General features: G+C 37.7%; 1 pseudogene; it reads right to left on the bottom strand.

The window, feature by feature from the left end:
• Nucleotides 1–5,008: 5,008 nt before the first annotated feature.
• On the bottom strand, nt 5,009–11,994 carry LOC138176481 (beta-1,4-galactosyltransferase 3 pseudogene; annotated as a pseudogene).
• Nucleotides 11,995–15,777: the final 3,783 nt, after the last annotated feature.

A 15,777-nucleotide genomic window follows, 5' to 3' on the forward strand; every position in this document is an offset into this window, starting at 1 on the left:
GCTCTGATTTAAAAGTCCAGTCCTGAAACACAGCCAATGGTTAAAGGTAAAAATATATTACCTTGGCCGGATGAAAATCAGAAAAATACTTCTGAGAAAAACAAATTCCATGAGTTCCTTTAATCTGGCAAAACTGCTATGGATATTTTTATTATTGACAATAAATAGGGGTTGTTATTGACTTCCTAACACAGCTGTTAAGCACCCAGGTCTAAAAGGGCTGCTGTTTATTACTGCAAATAAAAGTATTTCTCAGATTCGTGTAATTTGATATAATAAAACTAACTCTATAAGTGGAAAGGAAAAAAAAACTCTTGGAAAGCAATCTTTCGAACAGAAAAGGACAGAGCCGGTAGATTCTTTAGAACATAGAATGTCTTTGGGATGCATTGTAAGTGAGTATCTTGGAGGAGGGACCCAGCTTAGGAAGGATGGTTTCTGCAAAGGGGGTGGCCATCCAAACTTGGGATGTTAGCAAATAGAAGGCTCAATAATAGACTTGGAAGGGCATGTAAAACAAATAATATCAAAGGTGTGAAGGACCTTAAAACACAGAATGTGGGAGATGTTCAGAGCCTCAGAACAGAAATTATCTTATTCTGTGGGATCTGAGAACACAGAATGTGAGACCTGGGTGAAGCCAGAAAGAAGAGAATGTTAGAGCTGGCAAAGAAATTAGGGGAAGAGACCGAAGAACAAGGAAAATGGCCCTAGAAGATACAATTAATTTCAGGACTAGAATGAGCCATAAAACCACACAGTGTCAGAGTTGGAAGGGCTCTTAGAATATTGATTATCAGAGCTCAGACAGGCCTGAGAACACCAAATATTATTGCTAAGAACAAACTTTGTGCACTCAGGGTTGTAATTTATAGGTCAAGACATTAATTTGAACAGCAAAGAAATTTACTAAGGGTATGAGATGCAACCTATATGACCATATAATTTGTATAAGCACAATGGTAATGCTCTGGGTTAAAACTCAGATCCTGACTCACACAGCCAAAGAGGAAATTGGAATATATTATGCCTAATCTGGATTAACAGGAAAACAATGAAAAGGAAAAAAATGGACAAAAAATAATTGCATAGAGTGTTTTCAAGGGGTAAGGATGCTCTATATATGACTTTTATTTTTAATGAGTGGACCATATTTATCAAAAAAAATAAGGTAGGTACTCAGAATTCACAAGTAAAAAACTGTAATTTTACATAATTGTATCATCAATAAACAGGTTTAATTTAACATACTAAAATTGATTAAATAGGTGAAAAGAAAAAATCCTTGGACATCAGAAGAGGGACTGGACTTTGAGCATGAAATGACAGGTGCGGGGGGAGGGTCTTTAAAAAATACAATGTCTGACTTGGAGGTATCTTTCAAGAGAATAGATTTGAGGATGGATTGAGCATAGACTTTAAAGGGTATGATCAACATTGAATGTCTGAGCTTGAAGGTAATTTAGAATCAGTGTGCCATGAGCTATCTGGGGACCTCCAATATCACACTTGGGAGAGACTATAGCACACAGAGAGTGGAAGGTGATCAGAGCCAGAGAACAGAAGTCACCTCACTCTATGGGAATATCAGGCCCATGAGAAGCCAGAGAGAAGAGAATGTCAGAACTGGAAAGGCAAATAGGACAAGTCATATCGGAGTTAGCAATGTTTTTAGAATATACAACTTCAGGATTAGTTTTAGAAATAAAAACACACTGTTAAAGCTGGGAGAGCTTTTAGTACATAGATTATTGAGTTAAGATGCTCTTGAGAACACATGACATCATTGCTGAGAAGTAATATTGTTTATGTGCTCATGGGTACAAATTATGGGGAAAGAAAGCTAAATTTTAAAAATATATTTCTGATATGAAATTTGACATAAATGATAATATAATATCTACAGGCACAATGGTAATCCTCTTAATTAAAACTCACGTCCTGACTCACACAGCCAAAAAGAAAATTTGAAAAACAGTGGCTAATCTGGATTAAAATAATGTAAAGACAAAAAATTAAAAGCTCAGTGTTTACAAAGGATAATAAGGCTGCAGTGAATGTTACTATTGTTGCTAATGAATGGGCTACATTTATTGGGAAAAAATAAGTACACTGGATTCATGAGGGGAAAAATTGTGTGAGGTTAAATAAGTTTATAGTTAATATGAATATGCTTTTTAACATATTAAAACCGATTAAATAGGAGAAAAAGAAAAAAAAATCAAGCCTAGGTTATCAGAGGAGGGAGGGGACATTGACCATCAAATGACAAGACTGAGAGGTTCTTTAGAAAATACAACATCTGACTTGGAGTTGCCTTTGAAGAGAACATATTGGAGGATGGATAGAGGTTTGAAAGGAGAATTTCAAGGCTGAGATGGCATTCCAGGCTCTGAATATCAGAACTAACAAAGAAGCCATAATATGAGACTTGAAATTATAAAGTCAACAAAGAATGTCTGAGCTTGGAGACAATTTAGAATCCATAGGGTCTGGAACCTGGGATATCAAACATGGGAGGGACTTTAGATCACAGAAAGTGACAGATGTCCAGAGTCAGAGAAGAGAAATTGTCTGATACTGTGGGAAGTGAGGACACAGAATATGAGGCCTGGGAGGAGTCATAGACTAGAGAATGTCGAGTCAGCGTGGTAAGGAGAATAAATGATATCAGAGACCGCAAAATCCTTAGAACCTGGTATTTCAGGACTAGTTTTCACCATAGAATCACACAATGTCAAAGCTCAACGGTTTTTAGAATATGGATTATCAGAGTTCAGATGGTCCTGAGAACACACAGTATCAGTACTGGGGAGTCTTTTGCATGTGTTTAAGGGAACAAATTATTGCAAAGGTAAGTTAAAATTTTAAAACATTAGAAAAAAGTATATTTATTCTCTAAAATGCAACAAATATGTCAATATAATATTTATAAGCACAATGGTCATCTTCTGAATTAAAACTCATGTCCTGAATCACACAGCCAAAGTGTAAATTTGAATATGCAGTACCTAATCTGAATTAAAAGAAAATAATGAAAAGAAAAAAAATGACAAAAAAAGAAAAAGCATGTGGTTTTTTCAAGGTTTAAGGCTGCTGTACATATTATTATTGTTATTGATGAATATGATGTATTTATTGGGAAAAAATAAGGATTCACAAGACTATTATTATCTTTTATTTGCCTCAAATGAATAATCTGAATTATCAAAAATTTTATCATTTGCTGTTTTGATTCCCTTCCAGCCTTGAGAAATTTTCCTTTTCTGAATTTCTTTCTTCTTCCTCTTCATGATCAGTTGATCCCAAAACCAACCTTTCCTCTGCATCGGAAAGCTCTTTCTTCTCTAGAATACTCTTGGCAGGTGATTGTTCAACATCAGCACAGGTTTTCTGAGTGTGGATTACAAGCTCATCTTCATTATATTTTCTCTTCTTACTGTTAGCCTAGTTCACAGTCGGTATGGATGCGTTGCTGCACCTGTGGAGCTGAGGAGTGATGCCAGGTGGTTTGTGCCACCCTTGAAGAACCTATGGTTAGGGTTTGTGTGGTGCCTGGTACATAGTAGATGCTATTTAATAATTAACTGATGATGATGGTGGTGATGATGATTATAGGAAGTGGGAATTTATGCAGAAGCCAAAATATAGCATTTAAGAGGGTCTATCCAACAGAGAATGTCTGAGCTTAGAGGCAATTTAGAATCAATGTCTCCTGACCTGACTAGGGCCCTCTAATGTAGATTATCGAACATGAGGGGAACTTTAGAAGACAAAAAGTGAGAGATGGTCAGAGTTAGAGAACTGAAATTGTCTGATTCCACAGATCATCAGGCCTGGGAGAAGCCATAGAGAAGAGACCATCAGAGCTGGGAAAGCACTTAGAAAAAGAAATAGAAGAGCTAGGGAAGCCCTGAGAACATGCAATTTCAGGACTAATTTTGACCAGAGCTGAACTCTTAGAACATAGATTATCAAAGCTCAGATAGTCCTAAGAAAACCCAATTATGATTGCTGGGAAGGTTTGTTTCTGTACTCAGTATAACAAACTTTGAGGAATAACAGGTAAACTTAAGTAACAATAACAAAATACATTTAGGGTATAGGATGCCACATATATGTCAGTATAATTTATAGCAATCCTCTGAATTAACTGCCTAATTTGGTCCTATTTTTAAAAAGGAAAAGAAAAGGGGGCGGCCAGGTAGCACAGAGAGTAAGAGCACCAGCCCCAGAGTCAGGATGACCTGGGGATTGAATCCAGGCTCAGACACTTAGCACCCACCCAGAAACACCTGGCTGTGTAACCTTGAGCAAGTTACTTAACCCCAATTGCTTAGGGGTGGCCAGGTGGCTCAGCAAGTAAGAGCACCGGCCCCAGAGTCGGGATGACCTGGGATCAAATCCGGGCTCAGATACTTAGCACCACACCCAGAAATAACTGGCCGTGTAACCTTGAGCAAGTTACTTAACCCCAATTGCTTTAGAAAAAATAAAAGAAAATAAAAAAGGAAAAGAAAAAGAATAACAGACAACACAGTAATTGTTTGCAGTGTCTTGCTGGGTTAAAGCTTCTGTAGATATCAATATTATTGTTGGTCAATATTTATTCAAAAATAAAGTACACAAAATTCAAAAGAAACAATTTGTGCTCTGAAGTAACTGAATTGCGCATATATATGTATATATATGTATACATATATATATATATACATATGTAATTTAATATACTAAAACTGTGGGGCGGCTAGGTGGCACAGCAAATAGAGCACCAGCCCTGGAATCAGGAGAACCTGAGTTCAAATCCAGCCTCAGACACTTAACACAAAACTAGCCATGTGACCTTGGGCAAGTCACTTAACCCCAACTGCCCTACCATCCCCCCTCCAAAATAAAGCAAATATATATATATATATATATTTTTTTTTATTTTGTGCGTGTGTGTGTGTGTGTGTGTATATATATATATATATATATATATATATATATATATACACACATATATACTACAACTGATTAACTGGAAAAGAAAAAAAACACTACCCTAGAATATTAGAGGAAGCTGGGCATTTAAGCCACAAAATAATAGAGCTATGTGGGTCTTTAGAAAATAGAGTATCTCGTTAAGAGGCAGCTTTCAAGGGAATATATTGGAGGCCAGACAGAGCTTTGAATGGAGAATTTCATGTCTGGGACAGCAGTCCAGGTCAGAATCACAAAACTGGAAGTGGACAGAGAAGTCATAACCCTGCAAGGCATGGAAAACCTAAAATGTCTCTTCTTGGAGGTAATTTAGAATCAAGAGTTCCTGATCAAGATGGAACCTTGGTTCCTGGAACGTTAAAGAGGAAAAGGGGGACTCAGAACACAGAAAGTGAAAAATGGTCAGAGTATAAGAACACATAGTGTCTGATTCCATGGGATGTGAGCACACAGACTGTCTCTGTGGGCAAGGCAGGTAGAACAAGTAATATCAGAGTCAGGAAAATCCTTAGAACACCCAAGTTCCACACAATAGTAAATTCAGAACTGGGAGAACAGTCCAGGTTCTGAACAACAAAACTGAAAGTTGATAAAGAAGTCAGAATATGAGATGTGGGAAGGTATGTCCAACAGAGAATGTCTGAGATTAGAGTCAGTTTAGAATCAATGGGGCCTAAGCTAGATGGGGCACATCCAACTTAGAATATCAAACTTGCAAAAGAATTTAGCTAACAGAAACTAAGAGATGGTCGGGAGCTAGAGAACAGAAATTATCTGATTCTGTGTCAGATCTGAGCACACAGAATGCAGGTCTTAGAGTATCCATAGAGAAGAGAATGTTAGAGTAGGGAGAAAACATAGAGGAAAGGCTAGAAGAGCCAGGAAAGCTCTTAGAACATAAAATCTCAAGGCTAGTTTGGGCTATAAAACACAGTGTCAGAGCCAGGAGGGTTCTTAGAATAGAAATTATCTGACCTCAGAATAGTCTTGAGAGGATACAATGTAATTTGGGGGAACATGTTTTGTTTTTGTGCAAGTTAAACAGAAGAATAGGTAAAGTTGAACAACAATAAAAAGTTTATTTGGAGTAGGAGATACCAGCTACATTACAGAATAATTTGTATTAACATAGTGGTGATCTTCTGAATTAAAACTTATGTCCAGAATCAGAAAGTCAAAGAAGAAGTTGGAATATTCCAAACCAAAACTGAATTTAAAGGAAAAAAGAGGAAGAAAGAACAGACAAAAAGTAATTTTATGTGATGTAAAAAGGTAATAAGGATGTATATATATATAAATAGAAATTTTGACTTTCAAATACAAGACTCAAGAGAAGCATGAAAAGGTAAACAGGAAAGAGAAATCATAAGGTACTTATTAAAGTAGAACTGTTTACATTCCTACATGGAAAGATGATATTTATAACTCATAAGACCTTTCTCAGTATTAGGATAGTTGGAGTGGAATCTGTTCTTTGTACAAGTAGGCATAATCAGAAATTCAGATATATTAAGTCATAAAATAGTTCATTTCTTTTAAAAACATTAAGATAAATAGGAAGGATTCAGGAGAGAATGTGTGATTTTAAATAACTGTACTGCTAATAAATATAAACCATTTAATATGCTAAAATTGATTAAATAAGTAAATTCTATCTAAAATCTGAATATCAGAACTGAGTTTATATAGTACCCAGAATATGAGTCTTGAGAAGGTATGACCAACATAGAGCATCTGAGCTTGGAGGCAACTTGGAATTCGTGGGGTTTGATCTGGAAGGGACCTTCCTACCTAGATTATCAAACTTGGGAGGAACTGATCAGAGCCAGAGAACTGAAATTCTCTTGATTCTGTAAGATCTAAACATATGTCAAGCCTAGGAGAATCCATAGAAAAGGGAATTTCAGAACTTGGAGGGCACCTAGGAGAAGAAATGTCAGAGCTTGCACAACCATTAGAACCTGCAATTTCAAGACTAGCTTTGACCATAAAGTCGCAATATCAGAGCTGCCGGGGCTCTTACAACACTGGTTATCAGAGATCAGATGGTCCTGAGAATACACAATATCATTGCTAAGAACAAGTTTTGTTTCTGTGCCCAGAGGTCCAATTTTAGGGGAGTGACAAATTTAAAAATCAATATCAAAATATGTTTAGGGTATGAAATGCAACATTTTTCAATATAATTTCTCTTAGTGCCATGTTGATACTCTGATTTAAAATTCAGGCCTTGAAACACAGCCAATGAGGAAAGGTAAAAAGTGTATTACCTTAGCTGGATGAAAATTGAGAAAAAAAAATTTGCTGAGAAAAAAATTTCATGCACTGCCTTAATTTGAAGGAAAAGTTAAACAACTTACAGGAAAACCTAGATAGTAATAGAAAAGAGCCACAATTTACCCCTCTCAGACCTAAATAAATCTAACCACAAAATGAATGAGAAAGAAATTAATAAGATGAATAAAATTTTAGAAAAGTTAAATATAATAGACTTCTAGAGAATATTTCATAAAATTGAAAGGAGCATACCTATTTTTCAGCTGACATTCACAAAAATAGACCATGTATTAGGGCATAAAACTTCACAAAAACGGAGAAAAGCAGAAATATTAAATGCATCTTTTTCTGACCATAATGCAATAAAAATTACACTTCAAGAAGAGATTAAAAATTAATTGGGAACTTAATAACCCAATCCTAAAGAATGAATGGGTCAAAGAACAAATCATAAATATAATCAATCATTAAAGACAATGACAACAATGAGATAACATACCAAAATTTGTGGGATTCAGCCAAAGCAGTACTTAGGGGAAATGTTATACCTTTAAATGCTTTTATCAATAAAAGAAAGAAACAGCCAATCAATAAGCTGGGTCTGCAACTAGAAAAATATAAACTAGAAAAAGAACAAACTAAAAATCTTCAATTAGAAATCACCAAATTAGAAATCCTGAAAATAAATGGAGAGATTAATAAAATTGAAAATAAAAAAAACTGCTGAACCAATAAATAAAACTAGGAAATGATTTTATAATTTAAAAAACCAATCTAGGAGCAACTAGGTGGCACAGTGACTACAGCACCGACCCTGGAGTCAAAAGGACCTGAGTTCAAATCTAGCCTCAGCCACTTAACACTTACTAGCCATGTGACCTTGGGCAAGTTACTTAACCCCAAATGCCCTGCCTTCCCCCCTCCAAAAAGCAAGGAAAAAAAGACTATATAAACTATTAGAAAAAATAGGTAACAAAGGAGTCCTACAAAATTTCTTCTATGACAGAGCTATGATTTTGATACCTAAACCATCGAGAGAAAAAGAGAAAAAGAAAACTATAGACCAATTTCCCTAATGATTATTGATGAAAAAAATAAATAAAATACTTACAAGGAAACACAGCAATATATCACAAAGATCAACCACTATGACCAGGTGGGATTTATACCAGGAATGCATGGATGATTCAACAATAGGAAAACCATAAGCATAATTGACCATATCAATACCAAAACCAACAAAAATCATTTGATTAGGGGAGGCCAGGTGGCCCCAGTGTTGGGATGACCTGGGGATCGAAGCCCAGGCTCAGATACTTAACACCACACCCAGAAATAACTGGCTGTGTAACCTTGAGCAAGTTACTTAACCCCAATTGCTCTAAAAAAAATCATTTGATTATCTCAATAGGTGCAGAAAAAGCTTTTGACAAAATACAATACCCAGTCCTATTTAAAAAAAACACTAGAAAGCATAAGAATAAACTGAGCTTTTCTTAAAATGATGAGTAGTATCTATCTAAAACCAAGAGCAAACATTATCTGCAATGGGGACTAAATAACGATCTTAACCCAATATCAGAAAAAGAACTAGACTTAACTGTTGCTGTTCATCCCTTGTTCTCAAAGAGGACCAATGACATCAGGAAGGTGATGTCTTGACTTGCAAGTGAATTGAATTTAAGTGAGTGTAGCAGCAAGCACCCCAAGCGTGTCCTCAGGGTTTGCTGCCCATACAGGTTCTTGGATCTGCTTTGTTAAAGGAAAGCAACTCAAAATGGGTTAACAAGCTTACTTTAATCAGTCAGACATATATCGTTTACCTTGTTCAGGAGAAAAGGTCAGCACCCCGAACCTCAAAGCATACAGGCAGAATTATCAAGACAGAAACATCAAGTAGACAGATTTCCAAATTGTCCAACCATTACATCCATACCCAGTCAACATCTGGGTTTCCTCATTCTGGGTTTTTCAAAGCCGGGGGACTCTCAACAACGGCTTCCCAGAATTCAGATCAAATCACAGAACACTTTTCAAAGTGAGTCCCAAAACAAAGCTACACATCAGGGCTTGTATAGCCTTCTCCTGGCTCAGAGAATGTAACAACCTTATTGACTCACTGGCCAATCAAGAAGTATCTACTGAAAAACAAGCCTCCCCCACCCCAGGCTTCAGGTGCACATTAGCCTAGGGGCAGGGAAGATCTTTAAAATTTACATTCTTATTACAGTGAGGCAGGGCTGTGCAAAATTACCAAGCCTCACTCTCTCCTCTGGAGCCATCTGGGTCCAGTGACAATATATAAATTAAAACTGGAGATGACCCTGGATACAGTGGGAGACTTTAGCCTTTTTAAGCTAAGGTCTTTCTCAGGTCCCAGTTTTTCTGAGGCAAAGCTCCTTCAATGATTAAGGCTAGGTAAGAAATGAAGTTGTTAACATTTATTTTCATTTTTCACTATTATAGCCAAAACCAGTAAATGGACTCATTTTATGTGAAGATTCAGGAACACTCAGATAATGGGAGTTTCAATCCTGACAAATTCATCTACTGTAAGAATTTATGGGAGATCCACATTTTAATTAGGAGCAAAAAGATCAAAAGACTATTGGTCATTTGAAATGAGAAGTGCTGTAGCTGTGTAATGTCAAGTATGTTGTTAGCATTTTCTGTATTATATGTCTTGGTAAACCCAACTGACTTTTTTTCTGTGCCCTGATCAGTCAAAGGAAAAAAAGATGCAAAGAGTGAAAACTTTCCCATGGAACTTTCAGTTTTCAAAGATATATGGTCTTTCTCTGCATTTCTGACTCTGGCTAAGTTGAGAAGTCAGAAAAGAGACATAAGAAGGAAAAAAAAATCTTTTTTCACAGTCTTCAGAAATTTATGGAGTCATTAATTAGAAAGTAAATTTGTGACTGAAATGTTTTTATAAATGCTGAAATATCTTAATGAGTTTTGGGGGCCCCACTCTGCAGAATATTTTTAGGGAGAAACATAAACAGAGGACCAGGCTTTGCAAGGGGCTGGTGCCATAGCATTTCATGATAAAAGACCTAAGAGGAACCATTTGGGACCCGAGGGAAGCTTGGGGCCATAGGGGATCAACCTCAATGTCTGCTGTAATATTGGTATAAAGTGGGCACAATTCCTGAGCCAGCAATTGATATGTCAATGATTTCATCCCATCCTGTGTCCATGAACATTATGTCTGATTCAAGAGGTCAAACCTATAAGGATCTTCTTCATTTCCCTTTTCTCCTTGGTGTTTCACCATCTTGTAGTGTCCCACAGAGATGAGTGGTCAAGAGATCTTCATAGAAGCTGGGTGAACTCTGGTGGCAATATTATCATTCTGTCCACCCCAACCCCAGTACTCCTGATCAGTAAAAAGAGATGAGACTCCCACCCTCCCCCACAAGGTACTGTGAGTACAGGAGACTATATCCAAACTTATTCATCAATGACATGCCTGCCCCCCCCCACTCCATCTCAGGGTCACACACACATAAAGATTGTCATAATTTTCAGAAACAGTTAGTCCTAGTCTTTATCACAAAGGGCCTCCCATATCCCCACATTCAGCAACTTTACCCAGTTGAATGCTCTATTTCTAGCCAAGTAGATGAGATAGATGCCATAGGCGAGCTGTTGGCATTGCAGAAAAGTATGCAGGTGGTAAAGTAGCAAACAAAGATGGGGCTCCTGAGCTTAATCTGGCACAATGATGACAATTAAAGATCAAGGTTCACAGTCTCCTGGATGGTACTGGCCCCCTAGCTCTATTTAGGGGTTCCTCTTCGAAATCTGTGCCATTGATGACACTGGGCTAGAATACATTGACACAAGACCCACTAGAAGTGGGGAGTGTTCAGGGAAGTAGAGCAAAGTATCCAGAGCCATAGGAGCCCCTGGGGCAGGAGGAGCCCTAGGTAGGCATCTGAGGTTAGAATAGCCATCACATGGTCATGAATAATCAAAGCTTGGGCCTGGGGCTAGACCAAATAGGGAACCAAAGCTACAGAAACCACCAAGGGACAAGTATATCATGACAGCCAGCTGGGAGTCCAGCAGAAAAGTCAACATGAAAGGCCAATCTAGAATCTGAAGAAACATCCTAGAGTATGACTAGATTCAGGTTGTCACTTGAAGGGATATAGGGGGTCCAAGGGACCCTGGAGGGGTAGGTCTAGAGGCATCCTCTGGAACCTGTGCCCAGGCCCGGACCTCAGGACCACCAATTCTTGCTTCCTAGCCTTCTTTTATTCCCCCCCTTCACCAGTTCCCTAAGAGCTGGGAAAAAGCTGCTACCACCATCTTGGAAAGGGACACTGTGGGGAGGAGGAAGGAGGGAACAGAGCTCATCTTTTTGGAACTCAAGATAATGTGCAACTTACAGACATTCAGGGGGAGTGGGCCACCCCTTTTTGAAGCTCTCTCTTCTGACAGATGACTTAAAAAAAACTTCTTTCTAAATTAGTTCACTTCTGAAATAATGTTTTTAATATTTCACACTTCAAGCATTCATCAATAATGGTTTCAGAAGTGGGATCTCTGATGGTCAACCCAAGATGTAGGAATCGACCTAGACAGGATCAATCTGCACGGCAAGAACAAAGTGAGTAATCTGAAAGTTTTGGTGGAATACAGTCCTTGTTCCTTTGTCTGAACTCTCTATAATGTAAGGGACTGTGTGACACCTTGACCTGTGGAATTACTCAGAGTAAGGTTAGAACAAGCCTAGCCACACTTGTTGGCAAATGAATCCTCTTGGATTGATCAACTAAGGGTTCTGAGGGCAGATCTGTCATCTGTTAAATTCAGCCAGTAGTCCTCTGGTAGATATCTCTATCTCTATCTCTATCTTTTTCTTTTCCTATATTTCCCTCAATTCTTCTGTGACCATTGGGTCTGTGACTATACTGGCAGCAGCTGCCCTGATATCCTGGTGAGTATCAACTATAATCCAAGACTCAAACACAATGGATGCCAATGGAACCACATGAAATGCCAAGAGGGAACCCTTTATCCATTTAGTTGATTGAGCAACCTGATGAACAGGTCAGCTAACATCAGTCACTCATTCACTTAGGATTTATGGGGTGCCTGGGTGCCTATGCTTTGTAAAATCACATCCAGTTTGTAAAATCACATCCAGTTCCAAAATCACATTTCTCCCTAGCCTCAAAACACTGTCTCAGGCAGTTTCTCTCTAGCTCAAGGGCAGCATGCCCTAGCAAAATATTTATCTCTCTTCCTGATCCAGTAGCCAGCTGCACCTATAGAATTTAGTAGTTTGACTCAGCTGTGTACTGGCTGAAGCAGATGTGTACTGGGCCATACCTAGAATCAGTCATATGTATATTCCCTAGCTCATTATACACATCCTGAATCCTCCTTTAGCTTGGGATATACTAAACTCCCAACATCCACCTTGCCAAACATGACATTGATGGGTGGCAGCTTGGCCAGCCCTGACAGCTAGCTGACTTAGTGACGTTTCAAGCCTAAAACCACACCTCTATGCAGCACCTCCCCCCTGGGGCTATTTCCCAGTGAATTCTGGGCAATACAGTAGATATTAAAAGTACATGTTCCTTTAAGAACTGACCACTCCTTAGCTCCTCCTTAATCCCACCCTGACTCACCTACTGAGCATAATTGGCACAGGTTTCACTTATAGTTATCCTATATAAACTATAATATTCCCCCTCTAAGGTTGCAGGTTCCCTGAGAACTCTTGCTCCTTGTATAGCATAACAATAAACCTTTGCCACCTTGACTTAGAGAATGCTTGAGTCCATGAATTCATTCCAGACTGCTTTCCAGGGATTCTAGTTATTGGGGTTCTTAGACTCCCTGAACTCCCTGACCCCTCCATGTCATTTCGTCCTAGGTTAATAAGGGAAGCTCATATATGTACCAGTCAAAATAATTGTCCAGGTTGCACATTTCCCAAGCCAAATGCTCATACCCCAACAGTAGGGCACCCCTCTTTTTCTCCCTCTCTACCTTCCCTACAAGCTTCTCAGGAAAACCTCTACCTTGTGTCATATCTAGTATTTGCAGATTCTGCTACCCTGAAAGATTTCTAAGGAGAAAATGCAGCCAGCCATAAAGTTTTTTACATTTTGCTATGTAAAAAACTGTGGCCAGTTTTTATTTAAGACTAATGAAGTTTCATACTTGAAACAATTATCCCAGGTTTCTGTAATCTAATGCTAAATTCTCCATTCCAGTAAGCAGGGACTTACTCCCACTTCAGACATTCACTGGGACATTAGGTTTTACTAAGAACAAAAAACAAAAAACTGCAAGATACTTTCTCTCTGTCATTTCAGCCCTGACCAGCTGGGGTTACAGAAATAAAGACAGTCAAGAAAGAAGGGAAAACTTTTTTTCCTGGTTTGTAGAAATTTATGGCATTATAAACTAATTCGAGACTAAATTTGTAACTGAAATGTAATGTATTTGCTATAAATGTCCACATTATGGTTTGAAGAATTTTGTAAATGCTAAAATGTTTAAAGAAAAACAGAGAATAGGAGCTTGCCACCATTTTCCTAACTGAAAGCAGTGATCTCTAAAATATGAGGTGATACAGTCCCATTTAAAGTGAAATGGCTGTGATGCTTGACTCTCTATAGGTAGATATGACCTTAATTGAAAATCCACTTAATATTTGGCATTAAGGTGATATATTTAGAAACTGCATGAATAAGAATTAAAAGTGTAAGTATTCTATACTGGTTTTTTTTAATGTGATTAGTATAGAATGCCAAACTGATAGATGAATGAAGTGATTTTCTATATAAGATGATTCACACATGCATTCAACTGAATTGATGTTATTTTATGGGCAAAATGTTTTGTGGCACATCTTAAAAATCCATAATACTGTTTGTGTTATTGTTAAGCTTCTAATTTTTCTTGTACTGTGATTTGGGGGAAATCGTTGTATTCTTATACAAAATGCTGTTAATTTAAAAATGATACCCAGAGGATGATACAATTATATCATTGGAATACTGATAGAGACTGTCGCCATTATGGTTTTTTTTAATGTAAAGTATTTAATTGGGCATATTTTGCTTTAAAATGAATAATAATAATAATAATGTAATTACTTAAACTTTAGGAAAGTACCATAGACTTTGTGAATATCTAAGAAATTCTTTGGAGATTTGCCAGATTTTCAGTACCCTGAATCTTCAGTCTTAATGAGGTCATAAATCTAATTAACTCTGAGGGAAGTTGCTGAAACAATGTTATGAAGTTCTAAAATAATGAAGTGGAAACTAGGATCTCTCACAGCCAAAGTAAAGAGCCTAAAAAGTTTATTTTATAGAGTTATTCTTATCTGATAAATTGTTTGGCCATTGATTATGAAAATTATGAAAGTATACCTGCAATAGTACATATTACAGTTACATCCTTGAGCCAACTTAGTATCAATAGATCTCAGATTAAAATTTTTATTTTGGGGGCAGCTAGGAGGCACAGTGAATAGAGCACCAGCTCTGGAGTCAGGAGGACCTGAGTTCAAATCCAGTCTCAGACACTTAACACAAAACTAGCCGTGTGACCTTGGGCAAGCCACTTAACCCCAACTGCCCTACCGTCCCCCCTCCAACAAGCAAAAAACAAAAACAAAAAACCCAGTTCTATCAAGCTCTGGATAAGATGAGAAGTGGAGAAGATGCCTCCACTGATTCAAGTTATTTTAAAACTTATAAATAAGGTTTAGCCAAAATATCTGCTTTTGTAATTGTATTTCTGCTAATATAGAAAGGTTGGCCTTTAAGTCCAAAAGCAGGGAAATTGTGGAAAAACTTTATGGAATTGTTTAAACCTAGCCTTGCATGGCTAAGGAACCAGACCTATAGCTTAGAGACCAGATTTGTTTAATGTTCAACTCAGGACCTGGTTTATGTTGATCAGAACCCCAGTCAGATCCAAAAATTAACGTAAAGAGTTTTCTCCTACAGTGGTGCTGAGGGCCCTAGGGCACCACAACCACCACAAATGCTCTTGCTCTGGCAGCTACAAGCTTCAGCTCACCCCTCTGCCCTGGAACTGAAACCAGTGACCACAGTCAGCAGCGTCACACTCACCAGCACTTGCTCTTCCTCACCCACAGCCACGGCCTGGAACCTTGTTTGCTATACATCTCAAGCAACCTGTGTGTCTTATCTAGAAACTGCCTCTGTATTGACCAGGCAGCTACTGTTTCCTTGTTGCTTTGTCTGAACTCCAAATAATGTGTAATTTACAGACACTCAGTGGGAGTATAATACAGCAAGAAAAAAAATATTTAATGAATTAAATGACTTTTCAGGTATTCTTAAGGAAAAGAACAGAACTGAACAGAAAATCTGACCTACAAGAATCAGGAGAAACATAAGAAGGCAAACATGATAGATCAATTATAAGGGACTTAATAAGGTCAAACTGTTTACTTATATGGGAAAATATTTTCTGTAACTATTAAGAATGTTATCATTACTAGGGTGGTTT

Source organism: Petaurus breviceps, unplaced genomic scaffold, assembly GCF_028583685.1.
Source record: "Petaurus breviceps papuanus isolate PSGF00001 unplaced genomic scaffold, PetGlider_PUasm1.0 89614, whole genome shotgun sequence".
NCBI lineage: Eukaryota > Metazoa > Chordata > Mammalia > Diprotodontia > Petauridae > Petaurus > Petaurus breviceps.